Genomic DNA, 12314 nt, shown 5'->3' with positions numbered 1-12314 from the left:
GTATGACAACCGGCAGGAGCCATAGGAGTTGTCTTAATTATTGTATGACCTGCGTGTCAATGAAAACGCCATGTAATTACTTTACTTTATTGCTAACCGTTAGCCATAGTAGTAGAAGTAATAGTTGGCGAGACAACTTCATGAAGACACGATGATGGAGATCATGGTGTCATGCCGGTGACGAAGGTGATCATGCCGCGCCTCAAAGATGGAGATCAAAGGCGCAAGATGATATTGGCCATATCACGTCACTTTATGATTTGCATGTGATGTTTGTCATGTTTACATCTTATTTGCTTAGAACGACGGTAGCATAAATAAGATGATCCCTCACTAAAATTTCAAGAGATGTGTTCCCCCTAACTGTGCACCGTTGCGAAGGTTCGTTGTTTTGAAGCACCACGTGATGATCGGGTGTGATAGATTCTAACGTTCGAATACAACGGGTGTTGACGAGCCTAGCATGTACAGACATGGCCTCGGAACACATGCGAAACACTTAGGTTGACTTGACGAGCCTAGCATGTACAGATATGGCCTCGGAACACAAGAGATCGAAAGGTCGAAGATGAGTCGTATAGTAGATGCGATCAACATGGAGATGTTCACCGATGATGACTAGTCCGTCTCACGTGATGTTCGGACACGGCCTAGTTTGACTCGGATCATGTATCACCCAGATGACTAGAGGGATGTCTATCTGAGTGGGAGTTCATTAAATAATCAGATGAACTTAATTATCATGAACATAGTCAAAAGGTCTTTGCAAATTATGTCATAGCTTACGCTTTAGTTCTACTAGTGAAGATATGTTCCTAGAGAAAATTTAGTTGAAAGTTGATAGTAGCAATTATGCGGACTGGGTCCGTAAACTGAGGATTGTCCTCATCGCTGCACAGAAGGCTTATTTCCTTAATGCACCGCTCGGTGTGCTGAACCTCGAGCGTCGTCTGTAGATGTTATGAAACATCTGACATACACGTTTTGATGACTACGTGATAGTTCAGTGCGTAATGCTAACGGTTTAGAATTGTGGCACCAAAGACGTTTTTGAAACGTCGCAGAACATATGAGATGTTCCGAAGACTGAAATTGGGATTTCAGACTAGTGCCCACGTCAAGAGGTATGAGAACCCTGACAAGTTTCTTAAGCCTGCAAACTAAGGGAGAAAAGCTCAATCGTTGAGCATGTGCTCAGATTGTCTGAGTACCACAATCGCTTGAATCGAGTGGGATTTAATCTTCCATGAGATAGTGATGGTTCTCCATAGTCACTGCCACCAAGCTATTAGAGCTTCGTGATGAACTATAACATATCAGGGATAGATATGATGATCCTTGAGCTATTCGCGATGTTTGACACCGCGAAAGTAGAAATCAAATAGGAGCATCAATTGTTGATGGTTAGTAAAACCACTAGTTTCAAGAAGGGCAAGGGCAAAAGGGATACTTCATGAAACAGCAAATCATTTGCTGCTCTAGTGAAGAATCCCAAGGTTAAACCCAAACCCGAGACTAAGTGCTTCTGTAATGAGGGGAACGGTCAGTGAAGCAGAACTACCCTAGATACTTGGTAGATGAGAAGGCAGGCAAGGTCGACAGAAGTATATTGGATATACATTATATGAATGTGTACTTTACTAGTACTCCTAGCAGCACCAGGGTATTAGATACCGGTTTGGTTGCTAAGAGTTAGTAACTCGAAATAAAAGCTGCGGAATAAACGGAGACTAGCTAAAGGTGAGATGACGATATGTGTTGGAAGTGTTTCCAAGGTTGATGTGATCAAGCATCGCATGCTCCCTCTACCATCGAGATTGGTGTTAAACCCAAATAATTGTTATTTGTTGTTTGCGTTGAGCATAAACATGATTGGATTATGATTATCGCAATACGGTTATTCATTTAAGGAGAATAATGGTTACTCTGTTTATTTGAATAATACCTTCAATGGTCTTGCACCTAAAATGAATCTCGATCGCAGTGATACACATGTTCATGCCAAAAGATACAAAATAGTAATGATAGTACCACATACTTGTGGCACTGCCATTTGAGTCATAATGGTATAGAACGCATGAAGAAGCTCCATGTAGATGGATCTTTGGACTCACTCGTTTTTGAAAAGATTGAGACATGCGAACCATGTCTATTGGTATATATGCATGAAGAAACTCCATGCAGATGGATCGTTTGGACTCACTTGATTTTGAATCACTTGAGACATGCAAATCATACCACATGGGCAAGATGACTGAAAGGCCTTGTTTTCAGTAAGATGGAACAAGAGAGCAACTTGTTGGAATTAATACATTTGATGTGTGCAGTCCAATGAGTGCTGAGGCACGCAGTGGATATCGATATGTTCTTACTTCAAAGATGATTTGAGTAGATGCTGAGAATATTTACTTGATGAAACACAAGTCTGAATTATTGAAAGGTTCAAGTAATTTCAGAGTGAAGTTGAAGATCGTCGTGAAAAGAGGATAAAATGTCTATGATATGATCATAGAGATATCTGGGTTACGAGTTTGGCACACAATTAAGATATTGTGGAAAGTGTTTCACAATTAATACCGCCTGGAACACCATAGTGTGATGGTGTGTCCGATCATCATAACTGCACCCTATTGGATATGGTGCATACCATGATGTCTCTTTACCACTATCGTTTATGGGTTAGGCATTAGAGACAATCGCATTCACTTTAAATAGGGCACCACGCAATTCCGTTGAGACGACACCGTTTAGAGAAACCTAAGTTGTCGTTTCTTAAAAGTTTGGGGCTGCGATGCTTATGTGAAAAAGTTTCAGGCTGATAAGCTCGAACCCAAAGCGGATAAATGCATCTTCATAGAATACCCAGAACAGTTGGGTACCCTCCTATTTCAGATCTGGAAGCAAAAGTAATTGCTTCTAGAAACGAGTCCTTTCTCGAGGAAAAGTTTCTCTCGAAAGAATTGAGTGGGAGGATGGTGGAGACTTGATAAGGTTATTGAACCGTCACTTCAACTAGTGTGTAGCAGGGCACAGGAAGTTGTTCCTGTGGCACCTACACCAATTGAAGTGGAAGCTTATGATAGTGATCATGAAACTTCGGATCAAGTCACTACCAAACCTCGTAGGTCGACAAGGATATGTACTACTCCTGAGTGGTACGGTAATCCTGTCTTAGATATCATGTTGTTAGACAATACTGAATCTACGAGCTATGGAGAAGTGATGGTGGGCCCATATTCCGACAAATGGTTAGAAGCCATGAAATCCGAGATAGGATCCATGTATCAGAACAAAGCATGGACTTTGGTGAACTTGCCCGATGATCGGCAAGCCATTGAGATAAATGGATCTTTAAGAAGAAGACGGACATGGACGGTAATGTTACCGTCTATGAAGCTCGACTTGTGGCAAAGAGTATTTTCACAAGTTCAAGGAGTTGACTACGATGAGATTTTCTCATCCGTAGCGATGCTTAAGTCCGTCGGAATCATGTTAGCATTAGCTGCATTTATGAAATCTGGCAGATGGATGTCAAAACAAGTTTCCTTACCAGTTTTCGTAAGGAAAGGTTGTATGTGATACAATGAGAAAGGTTTTGTCGATCCTAAGGATGCTAAAAGGTATGCTAGCTCCAGCGATCCTTCTAAGGATTGGAGTAAGCATCTAGGAGTCGGAATGTACGCTTTGATGAGATGATCAAAGATTTTGGGTTTATACAAAGTTTATGAGAAACTTGTATTTCCAAAGAAGTGAGTGGGAGCACTATGGAATTTCTGATAAGTATATGTGATTGACATATTGTTGATCAGAAATGATGTAGAATTTCTGGAAAAAAACCATACAGGGTTATTTGAAAAGTGTTTTTCAATGCAAAACCTGGATTAAGCTGCTTACATATTGGGCATCAAGATCTATAGAGATAGATCAAGACGCCTGATGATACTTTCAAAGAACGCACACCTTGACATGATTTTGAAAGAGTTCAAAATAGATTAGCAAAGAAGGAGTTCTTGGCTGTGTTACAAGGTGTGAGTATTGAGTAAGACTCAAGACCTGACCACAGCAGAAGAGAGAGAAAGGACGAAGGTCGTCCCCTATGCTTTAGACGTAGGCTCTACAGTATGCTATGCTGTGTACCGCACATGAAGTGTGCCTTGCCATGAGTTGGTCAAGGGGTACAATAGTGATCCGGGAATGGATCACATGACAGCGGTCGAACTTATCCTTAGTATCTAGTGGACTAAGGAATTTTCTCGATTATGGAGGTGAAAAGTAGTTCGTCGTAAAGGGTTACGTCGATGCCAACTTTGACACTAATCCGGATGACTCTGAGTAGTAAACCGGATTCGTATAGTAGAGCAGTTATTTGAAATGGCTCCAAGTAGCGCGTGGTAGCATCCACAAGACGACATAGATATTCGTAAAGCACACACGGATCTGAAAGGTTCAGACCCGTTGACTAATAACGTCTCTCACAAGCATAACATGATCAAACCAGAACTCATTGAGTGTTAATCACATAGTGATGTGAACTAGATTGTTGACTCTAGTAAACTCTTTGGATGTTGGTCACATTGGTCACATGTTGATGTGACCTGTGAGTGTTAATCACATGGTGATGTGAACTAGATTATTGACTCTAGTGCAAGTGGGAGACTGTTGGAAATATGCCCTAGAGGCAATAATAAATTGGTTGTTATTATATTTCCTTGTTCATGATAATCGTTTATTATCCATGCTAGAATTGTATTGATAGGAAACTCAGATACATGTGTGGATACATAGACAACACCATGTCCCTAGTAAGCCTCTAGTTGACTAGCTCATTGATCAACAGGTGGTTACGGTTTCCTGACCATGGACATTGGATGTCGTTGATAACGGGATCACATCATTAGGAGAATGATGTGATGGACAAGACCCAATCCTAAGCCTAGCACAAGATCGTGTAGTTCGTTTGCTAAGAGCTTTTCTAATGTCAAGTATCATTTCCTTAGACCATGAGATTGTGCAACTCCCAGATACCGTACGAATGCTTTGGGTGTACCAAACGTCACAACGTAACTAGGTGGCTATAAAGGTGCACTACAGGTATCTCCGAAAGTGTCTGTTGGGTTGGCGCGAATCGAGACTGGGATTTGTCACTCCGTGTAAACGGAGAGGTATCTCTGGGCTCACTCGGTAGGACATCATCATAATGGGCACAATGTGACCAAGGAGTTGATCACGGGATGATGTGTTACGGAACGAGTAAAGAGACTTGCCGGTAACGAGATTGAACAAGGTATCGGGATACTGACGATCGAATCTCGGGCAAGTAACATACCGATAGACAAAGGGAATTGTATACGGGATTGAGTGAATCCCCGACATCGTGGTTCCCGATGAGATCATCGTGGAACATGTGGGAGCCAACATGGGTATCCAGATCCCGCTGTTGGTTATTGACCGAAGAACGTCTCGGTCATGTCTGCATGGTTCCCGAACCCGTAGGGTCTACACACTTAAGGTTCGATGACGCTAGGGTTATAGGGAATGGATATACGTGGTTACCGAATGTTGTTCGGAGTCCCGGATGAGATCCCGGACGTCACGAGGAGTTCCGGAATGGTCCGGAGGTAAAGATTTATATATGGGAAGTCCCGTTTTGGCCACCGGAAGAGTTTCGGGCGTCACCGGTAATGTACCGGGACCACCGGTGGGTTCCGGGGGTCCACCGGGAGGGGCCACCAGCCCCGAAGGGCCCTATGGGCTGTATGTGGAGAGGGACCAGCCCCTTAGTGGGCTGGGCGCCTTCCCTCCCAGGGCCCATGCGCCTGGGGGTTTGGGGGAACCCTAAGGGGAGGCGCCCCCCTTGCCTTGGGGGGCAAGGCAACCCCCCTGGCCGCCGCCCCCTCCTCAGATTGGATCTGAGGGGGCCGGCCCCCCTCTCTCTTGCCCCTATATATATGTGGGGGGTGGGAGGGCAGCAGCAACCCAAGTTCTGGCGCAGCCCTCCCCCTCTTCCATGTCCTCCTCCTCGCCCGCGGTGCTTGGCGAAGCCCTGCGGGATTGCCACGCTCCTCCATCACCACCACGCCGTTGTGCTGCTGCTGGATGGAGTCTTCCCCAACCTCTCCCTCTCTCCTTGCTGGATCAAGGCGTGGGAGACGTCACCGGGCTGCACGTGTGTTGAACGCGGAGGCGCCGTGGTTCGGCGCTTAGATCGGAATCAACCGCGATCTGAATCGCTACGAGTACGACTCCTTTATCCGCGTTCTTGCAACGCTTCCGCATCGCGATCTACAATGGTATGTAGGTGCACTCCCCTTCCCCTCGTTGCTAGATTACTCCATAGATTGATCTTGGTGATGCGTAGAAAATTTTGAATTTCTGCTACGTTCCCCAACATTCCTATGACTATGAGATTATGCAACTCCGGATTACCGGAGGAACACTTTGTGTGCTACCAAACGTCACAATGTAACTGGGTGATTATAAAGGTGCTCTACAGGTGTTTCCGATGGTACTTGTTGAGTTGGCATAGATCGAGATTAGGATTTGTCACTCCGATTGTCGGAGAGGTATCTTTGGGCCCTCTTGGTAATGCACATCACTATAAGCCTTGCAAGCAGTGTGACTAATGAGTTAGTTACGGGATGATGTATTACAGAACGAGTAAAGAGACTTACCTGTAGCGAGATTGAGCTAGGTATTGAGATACCGACGATTGAATCTCGGGCAAGTAACATACCGATGACAAAGGGAACAACGTATGTTGTTATGCGGTTTGACCGATAAAGATCTTCATAGAATATGTAGGAGCCAATATGAGCATCCAGGTTCCGCTATTGGTTATTGACCGGAGACGTGTCTCGGTCATGTCTACATAGTTCTCGAACCCGTAGGGTCCGCTTGCTTAACATTCAGTGACGATCGGTATTATGAGTTTATGTGTTTTGATGTACCGAAGGTAGTTCGGAGTCCCGGATATGACCACGGACATGACGAGAAGTCTCGAAATGGTCGAGACATAAAGATCGATATATTGGACAACTATATTTGGACTTCGGAATGGTTCCGGGTTAAATCGGGATGTTACCGGAGTACCGGGAGGTTACCGGAACCCCCCAGTAAGTGTATGGGCCTTATTGGGCCTTAGTGGAATAGAGGAGGAGGAAGCCTAGGAGGGGGCGCTCCCCCCAAGCCCAATCCGGATTGGGTGAGGGGGCCGGCCCCCCTTTCCTTCTTCTCTCCCTCCTCTTTCCTACCTCTCCTACTCCAACTTGGAAGGGGGAGGAATCCTACTCCCGGTGGGAGTAGGACTCCCCTTGGCGTGCCCTCCTCCTGGCCGGCGGCCTCCCCCTCCACTACTCCTTTATATACGAGGAGGGGGCACCCCATGGAGACACACAAGTTCACCATTGATCTTTAGCCGTGTGCAGTGCCCCCCTCCACCATAATCCACCTCGGTCATATCGTAGCTGTGCTTAGGCGAAGCCCTGCGTCGGTAGCTTCATCAACACCGTCATCACGCCATTGTGCTGACGAAACTCTCCCTCGAAGCTCTACTGGATCGTGAGTTCGTGGGACGTCACTGAGCTGAACGTGTGCAGATCGCGGAGGTGCCGTACGTTCGGTACTTGGATCGGTCGATCGTGAAGACGTACGACTACATCAACCACGTTGTCATAATGCTTCCGCTTACGGTCTACGAGGGTACGTGGACGACACTCTCCCCTCTCGTTTCTATGCATCACCATGATCTTGCGTGTCCATAGGATTTTTTTTGAAATTAATGCGTTCCCCAACAAGTCTCACATTAACTAGGCGTATCAATGGGCTATGGAGATGCCCATTAATAGATATCAATTTGAGTTAGTAGCGATTGCCATGCAACGAATGCACTAGAGCTATAAGTGTATGAAAGCTCAACAAAAGAAACTAAGTGGATGTGCATCCTACTCGCTTGCTCACGAAGACCTAGGGCATTTTGAGGAAGCCCATCATTGGAATATACAAGCCAAGTTCTATAATGAAAAATTACCACTAGTATATGAAAGTGACAACATAGGAGACTCTCTATCATGAAGATCATGGTGCTACTTTGAAGCACAAGTGTGGAAAAAGGATAGTAACATTGTCCCTTCTCTCTTTTTCTCTCATTTTTTTGTGGGCATCTTTGGCCTCTTTTTTTGTTTGGGCTTCTTTGGCCTCTTTTATTTTTATAAAGTCCGGAGTCTCCTCCCGACTTGTGGGGGAATCATAGTCTCCATCATCCTTTCCTCACTTGGGACAATGCTCTAATAATGAAGATCATCACACTTTTATTGATTTACAACTCAAGAATTACAACTCAATACTTAGAACAAAATATGGCTCTATGTGAATGCCTCCGGCAGTGTACCGGGATATGCAATGAATCAAGAGCGACATGTATGAAAGAGTTATGAAGGTGGCCTTGCCACAAATACGATGTCAACTACATGATCATGCAAAAGCAATATGACAATGATGCAGCGTGTCATAATAAGCGGAACGGTGGAAAGTTGCATGGCGACATATCTCGGAATGGCTATGGAAATGCCATAATAGGTAGGTATGGTGGTTGTTTTGAGGAAGGTAAACGGTGGGTTTATGATACCGGCGAAAGTTGCGTGGCACAAGAGAGGCTAGCAATGGTGGAAGGGTGTGAGTGTGTATAATCCATGGACTCACATTAGTCATAAAGAACTCATATACTTATTGCAAAAGTTTATTAGCCCTCGAAGCAAAGTACTACTACGCATGCTCCTAGGGGAAGGGTTGGTAGGAGTTAACCATTGCGCGATCCCGACCTCCACACATAAGGAAGGCAATCAAAAGAGCCCCCCATGCAACAAATTTGTTACACAACTTTTACCATACGTGCATGCTACAGGACTTGCCAACTTCAACACAAGTATTTCTCAATTTCGTAATTACCCAACTATCATAACTCTAACATTACCACCTTTATATCTCAAAATAATTATCAAGCATCAAATTGATCATAGTATTCAATGCACTTTCTATGATAGTTTTTATTATACCCAACTTGGATGCCCATCATTCTAGGACCAATTTTATAACCATAGCAAATACCATGCTGTTCTAAAAGACTCTCAAAATAATATAAGTGAAGCATGAGAGATCAATAATTTCTACAAAATAAAGCCACCGCCGTGCTCTAAAAAGATATAAGTGAAGCACTAAAGCAAAATTGTCTAGCTCAAAAGATATAAGTGAAGCACATAGATTATTCTAATAAATTCCAAATCATGTGTGTCTCTCCCATAAGGTGTGTACAGAAAGGATGATTGTGGTAAACTAAAAAGCAAAGACTCATATCATACACGACGCTCCAAGCAAAACACATATCATGTGGTGAATAAAAATATAGCTCCAAGTAAAGTTACCGATAGATGAAGACGAAAGAGGGGATGCCTTCCGGGGCATCCCCAAGCTTAGGCTTTTGGTTGTCCTTGAATTATCCTGGGTGCCATGGGCATCCCCAAACTTAGGCTCTTGCCACTCCTTATTCCATAGTCCATCAAATCTTTACCCAAAACATGAAAACTTCACAACACAAAACTCAACAGGAAATCTCACAAGCTCCGTTATTGCAAGAAATAAAAACCACCACTTAAGGTACTGTAATGAACTCATTATTTATTTATATTGGTGTTAAACCTACTGTATTCCAACTTCTCTATGGTTCATACCCCCCGATACTAGCCATAGATTCATCAAAATAAGCAAACAACACACAAAAAACAGAATCTGTCAAAAACAGAACAGTCTGTAGTAATCTGTAACTTTGGAATACTTCTGGAACGCTAAAAATCCTACCAAAATAGGAAGTCCTAGGAAATTTGTCTATTAATCTTCTTCAGAAAGAATCAACTAAAAATCACGTTTCTGTGATTTATTAAAATTATTCTCGTGCGCGCAAAAGTTTCTGTTTTTCAGCAAGATCAAATTAACTATCACCCAAGATGATCCTATAGGTTCTACTTGGCACAAACACTAATTAAAACATAAAACCACATCTAAGCAGAAGCTATATGAATTATTTATTACTAAACAGGAACAAAAAGCAAGGAACAAAAATAAAATTGGGTTGCCTCCCAACAAGCGCTATCGTTTAACGCCCCTAGCTAGGCATAAAAGCGAGAATAGATCTAAGTATTGCCATCTTTGGTATTCAATTCATAAGTGGCTCTCATAATAGATTCATAAGGTAATTTGATTTTCTTCCTAGGAAAGTGTTCCATGCCTTTCCTTAATGGAAATTGGAATCTAATATTTCCTTCCTTCATATCAATAATTGCACCAATCGTTCTAAGGAAAGGTCTACCAAGAATAATAGGACATTAAAGATTGCAATCTATATCAAGAACAATAAAATCTATGGGCACATAATTCCTATTTGCAACAATAAGAACATCATTAATCCTTCCAATAGGTCCCAATCCTCTAAGGATAACAGGTAAAACCCTATGAAGTAGGACGTGGCAGTCATGAGTTTTCAACCCTTGTACCTTGTTTCCATCTGCACTGACTCTCCTTTCAGGGTTGGAAGCAAATCCATGTGGGAATCTCACACGTGACAGGGCCTCGTAGAATTATTTTCTTTTTACCTTGTCCAAGACGTACACAGCTGGTGCCATATCCCATGGTTTACCTTCATCTTGCACCTGCAAATCATGTCTGATACCCAGGTGTGTCAAATCAATCCTAGATTTTAAGGTATCTTTCGTCTTGCCTTCAATATTAAGAAGTGTGCCGATAATGCTGTCACATATATTTTTCTCGATGTGCATCACCTCAAGATTATGCCGCAGATCCAAATCTTTCCAATACTCCAAGTCCCACAAAGTGTACCTGCGGGTAAACAATAATCTCTCTTCTGCCTTGCCACGCTTCCTTTTCTCGCTACCATTACCAGGATGGTTTCCTGGTGTAATATGCCTGACCTTCTCTAATTCCACTTGCAACTCATCGGCGGTGAGCCTCTTTGGCGCATCACGGTTTTCATGCTTTGCATTGAACACATGTCTTCGGTATCTTCTAGGATGCGGCTTGTCCTTGGCAAGGAAACGGCGGTGTCCAATGTAACAGATCTTGCTAAGTATTGCGTATGACAGCGGATTCCTGTCACAGCGAACACATGCCTTGTAACCATGTGTCGTTCGCCCTGACATAGTGCCCAAAGCTGGATAATCATGGACGCACCAAATTATAACAGCACGCAGAAAGAAATAGGCTGGTGGGCTGCTATATAGGTCTCGAGTGAGAACACCCCTCCATAGCTGTTGAACTTCCTCCACAAGAGGTTCCATGAACAAATCAAAATCCTTTCCAGGACTTTTTGGACCAGGGATGAGCAAGGCCATCATGTAGTTTGATTCTTTGGTGCAGACATTTGGAGGCATATTGTAAGGGATAACAAGCACTGGCCACATGCTATATGTGGCGCTCTGGTGGCCAAATGGGTTAAATCCATCTAAAGCTAAGCCAAGTCTAATGTTTCTCGGGTCAGCAGCAAACTTTTTGTGTTTATGATTGAAGCTTTCCACTCACTACTGTTGGGAAACGTAGTAATTTCAAAAAAAATCCTACGCACACGCAAGATCATGGTGATGCATAGCAACAAGAGGGGAGAGTGTGTCCATGTACCCTCGTAGACCGAAAGTCGAAGCGTTAGCACAACGCGGTTGATGTAGTCGTACGTCGTCACGATCCGACCGATCAAGTACCGAACGCACGGCACCTCCGAGTTTAGCACACGTTCAGCTCGATGACGTCTCTCGAACTCCGATCCAGCCGAGCTTTGAGGGAGAGTTCCGTCAGCACGACGGCGTGGTGACAACGATGATGTTCTACCGACGCAGGGCTTTGCCTAAGCACTGCTACGATATTATCGAGGTCGATTATGGTGGAGGGGGGCACCGCACACGGCTAGTAGATCTCAAGGATCAATTGTTGTGTGTAGAGGTGCCCCCTGCCCCCATATATAAAGGAGCAAGGGGGAGGGGGTGGCCGGCCAGGAGGGGCGCGCCAGGGAGGAGTCCTACTCCCACCGGGAGTAGGACTCCCTCATTTCCTTGTCCAAGTAGGAGAGGGGAAGGAAGGGGAGAGAGGAGAGGAAGGAAAGGGGGGCGCCGCCCCCCTCCTTGTCCTACTCGGACTAGAGGGGAAGGGGGCGCGCGGCCTGCCCTGGCCGCCCCTCCTCTTCTCCACTTTGGGCCCATGTGGCCCATTAACCCCCCGGGGGGTTCCGGTAACCCCCCGGTACTCCGGTATTTATCCGA

Source organism: Aegilops tauschii, chromosome 5 (assembly GCF_002575655.3).
Source record: "Aegilops tauschii subsp. strangulata cultivar AL8/78 chromosome 5, Aet v6.0, whole genome shotgun sequence".
Lineage (NCBI taxonomy): Eukaryota > Viridiplantae > Streptophyta > Magnoliopsida > Poales > Poaceae > Aegilops > Aegilops tauschii.
The sequence above is the reverse complement of the archived record's forward strand: the minus strand, read 5'-3'. Positions refer to the sequence as shown.